The sequence below is a fragment of the Gekko japonicus genome, unplaced genomic scaffold (assembly GCF_001447785.1).
Source record: "Gekko japonicus isolate JY-2015 unplaced genomic scaffold, Gekko_japonicus_V1.1 scaffold1827, whole genome shotgun sequence".
Classification (NCBI taxonomy): Eukaryota; Metazoa; Chordata; class Lepidosauria; order Squamata; family Gekkonidae; genus Gekko; species Gekko japonicus.
This window is the reverse complement of record NW_015169834.1, coordinates 7,091-11,533: the sequence shown is the minus strand read 5'-3', so window position 1 is coordinate 11,533 and position 4,443 is coordinate 7,091.

Genomic DNA, 4,443 nt, shown 5'->3' with positions numbered 1-4,443 from the left:
CACGACAGCTCCATTGTAGTGCTGATGAAGCTGGCCATTCCACTCATAACCAAATGTCCATATGGCAGGAAATTCCATCGCAGGAACAAAGCAAGTGATGGGTAGTAGGTGACTACAAGCAGCTCTGTCAGGGTGTGTGTGTGTGTCTCTTCCTAGAGTTCTTATTTCATTGCTCACAATAATGGAGGTTTGTGCTTCTTCACCAGGCTGGGTAACTGTATAGTTGTGTAGCTGAAACCTTATTTACATGTAAGGTATGTGCAGGCACCCTCTATGTGTGGCATCACAACAGAGCCCAGCAGGAACTCATTAGCATAATAGGCCACACCCAACAGCAGACACTCATTAGCATATTACGCCACACCCTTGACAGCACAGCACATTAGCATAGTAGGCCGCACCCCCATGTTACCAGAAGTGTGGTCATCCAGCCACACACCCCTTTTGCTTCTTATTCTGTTTACCTTGTTGTCAAAACCCAGAGGTTTTTTTGTAGCAGGAGCTCCTTTGCATGTTAGGCCACACACCCCAATGTAGCCAATCCTAATGAGTTTCTGCTGTTGGGTGTGGCCTATTATGCTAATGAGTTCCTGCTGGGCGTGGCCAACTCGGGAGCCAGCCGGAACTCCGTACCTGTGCGTTCCTGCCCAAAAATAGCCCTGGGTTAGACTATCCCAAGGTCACTCAGCAAGCATCCATGTTAGAGCTGGGATTGAAATCTGTGTCACTGGTTTGCGGCTCCTACTTAATTTTACAATTGGCAGTGAGACAAACGTGCTTTGGAGAACACTAGCTTGTTACTGCATCTTTATATTTTTACTAATAGTATGACACTGAAATTTGTTTTTATGTGGCACTTTTGTGCATGTTGCTGAGGATACCCCAACTTAGGGATACCCCATGGGGTTTTCAAGGCGAGAGAGATTCAGAGGTGGTTTGCTATTGCTTGCCTCTGTGTCACAACCCTGGTATTCCTTGGATGCCTCCCATCCAAATACTAGCCAGGACTGATCCTGCTTAGCTTCCAAGATCTGAGGAGACAGCTATCCAGATCAAGGCACATGTTTTGTGTGTACAGTATTAAAAGTAAGGCAAAATGTCATTGCAAATATACATAAATAGTTAAAAATGTTTTCCCCATAGTATTTAGATAAGTTAATACTTGTTTTGCAAGGTTAAAAAATCTACGATGCTGAGCATGCTGTGTCAGAATGGTTCGGTATCAAAAGTGCATTAGTTCAATGCCTTGAGCCGTGTGTTAATCTAATTCATATTGTTCCATCCCTAATATGTAAGCCTGGTAACACAACAGATTGCTCAGTTCAATCATACAGAAATGGAAATTATCGGTTGAATTATCAACCATTAGGTTTTGTTAAATTGAGGCCCCGGTCACACGGAAGGTTTTGGGCCGGGAGAGGGACGGATCGGGGGCGCAGCAAACGGGCGCGATCTCACTGCAACATCTGGGAAGCGGCGCCCGACCCCAATCCGTCCCTAACCCCAGAAAACCCGCTGCAAAAAAGAACCTCCTACAGAGGACTTACCTGCAGCACCGCAGCAAGCTTGGCCGTGGGATCGCCGCCGCGCCCATTGTGCATATCAATCCCGGCTCCCCGCCAAACTGCGCATGCGCACACATGTGCAGTTCGGCTGCCGCACTCTTCTTTCTGTGGCTTCCCCCCGGCATCTGATCGTGCCGGGGAGGAAGTGCACGGCGGCTTGGGATCTATGTGATCCCGCCGCTGCGTGTCTCTTTTGGTGCAGCTTTAAAAGGCCGCACTTTGCCCGTCCTTCCCCCCCCCCTTGTGGCAGGGACCCAAGTCTATTTAAAAAGACATGGTATACAGCGTCGCTGTAAGTTGGTTGTGACTTGACAACACTTTCCTTCACCACCACCTCTGCTTAGGACAGCACCGGTACAGTTTTATATCTGTATGTAACAATAACAACTATAATAGATTGTACCTTCTTGGTACTATTCAGCCAATTAAGAGTGCTTCAACATATTTTAAGGCTGATAATCACAGAGGGGGTGTGATGGAGAGATGATTCTGTCTCCTTCAGAGTACCCTCTCAAACTCCAGAGATCCTTGGACCCCCAGTATGAGAGATGCTGCTTTTAGAAGATATGGGGACTGCAGTAGAATGGGGGAGCAGAACATCTATGATACACATGCAGACTGTAAACTGGTGCTGTTTGGATTCTGGCCAATGTATCGTTAAGGCACACAGTCACAATGTGCTTCTTTTATATACCTAGCAGCGCTATAAATCTGCAACAGGGTGATAATCTCATGGTTCCTTTTGATATTCCCTCTCCCCAGAGATCTCTGGAAGTCTTCAGATAAATTCATGTAAAAAGCCACAAGGAATATTCCACTATGATGTAACTGATTACATTTATTTTCCATCTAGTTATCTGCTGGTGTAAAATGTAATTAACCCCACCACCACCACCAAAGTATTCAGTGAAAAATTGACTCACTAGCTGACACCTTGGTGACAGTCCTTTCTAATCATGTCCTTTAAAAATGTATATTGTTCATATACAGCTTTGTAAAGTAGAATTAGTCTTTTAAAAATAAGCCCTTGATCAGCAACTTATTTTGTTGGATGAACAACTGGACAAAGGGCACAGAAGGGACTAGTATGGTGTTGTGGCATACAGCACGGCAGCTTGACAAGGAGTGTTTTTTTGGGGGTGGGAATGCTGCATTGTTGCTGCAAGAAGTCCTTGTGCAACAGAAATATGGTCAAAGAGTAGAAAAGCTGTCAAATTTAGAGTTAAATATAGGAAATCTTATCTGGTAGGTAGGAGGTTACATAAATGCAGGGCAAAGACAGGCAAATACTGTTTCCACCCTATTCTGTGTAATTATTTTGACTGATCGCGAGGATGTTCATTAGCTCTAGCCATAAACACGCTATGCACTAGAATTTAACATTGAACATTCTGACGACACTGTTGCCTCTTTTTGCAGCTTTCAGATATCTAGCAGCAGATACAAGGACTATAAAGTGTTCAAAGTTTCAGTTGCTCCTGCAGATCATGAATTGATGCAGCGCTGGATTGTAGTTTCTCTGCTATAGTGTCCTCATCTGGTAGTCTGATAACTTCAGTCACTCCGTTGATACCAAGTACACAAGGCATACTTAAAAACACTTCACAATTGATATTGTAACACCCCTACAAAAGAAAAAGAAATAGGCACTTAATGGAGAGATTTTGGTGAGGTGGTTAGGAGCATGGACTCTAATCTGGGAGAACCATGTTTGATTCCCCACTCCTCCACATGCAGGTGCTGGTGTGACCCTGGGTCAGTCTCAAGTTCTTTCAGAGCTGTTCTCTCAAAGGCAGTTCTCGAGAGAGCTCTCTCAGCCCCACCTACCTCACAGGGTGTCTGTTGTGGGGAGGGGAAGGGAAATGGATTGTAAGCCGCTCTGAGACTCCTTCGGGTAGTGAAGTGCTGGGTATAAATCCAATCTCTTTTCCTCCTCTCTCGCTATAATGTTTGGAACTCATGGATAGGTGTTAAAACATCACCCGTGTTGGCACTATTTCCCCTCATAACTTATTTGCTTATGTACCTAGTTTTGGATCTTTTAAGGCATTAGCTTTAGTCTTAGAATGAAGCATCACAAATAGGACAGATAACACAGATTTACAGGTGGGGGAAATTATGGTATTGCCAGTTCACTACCTCCACCCCCACATCAGATACACCAGACAAACTTAAAACCGCAAGATGAACACAGGCTTTTGTAACCAGTGCCAAGAAATCTCTGTTGTCAGCTGACTGAAACGAACCTTCCCTAGTCATTGGCTTAGTGGCTGGGCTGCTACAGAATATTTATGAACATTCCAACTTCTCAAAAGGACAAGTACACATCGTCTAAAGATAAATATTGCTCTGTAATACATGTGGGAAGAAGCTCGGCAAAGAAGGGGGTTCAGTAATCCTACTGAAGGGTTTTTTTCAACTGTTATACTAGTTATATAAATATTATGATATGTAACAGTAATACAGAAATGGCACACATGTGCCTATCCTAGTATGGTATGCCAGTAATGCAACTGCAGTATGCATATAAGTTAACAAGGAAGCATGTTAGAGAAAGTGAAGGGAGAATGCCCACAAAAGGCAATGATCCTTAACATTTATGTAGTACCTTACATGCAGGGGTCATTTCCTGAAGGAGCGCACAGAAGCGGAGCTCCAGCAGTAAGGAGCCCAGGGGGCGGGCACATGCAACAAGCCCTGCCCCCTGCTCCCAGCAGCCCTCAGTTGGGCCACAAGAAGCAGCCAGGTAAGTTGCAGAGCCCCCCCCCGGCCCGCCTTCAGGTACAAGCTCTCCCTCTGTGAGGGCAGATCTGTGCGTCCCCCCCCCAAAGCTAGCAATACAAAACAGTCCAGTGGTACCTTTAAGACCAAGTTTTAT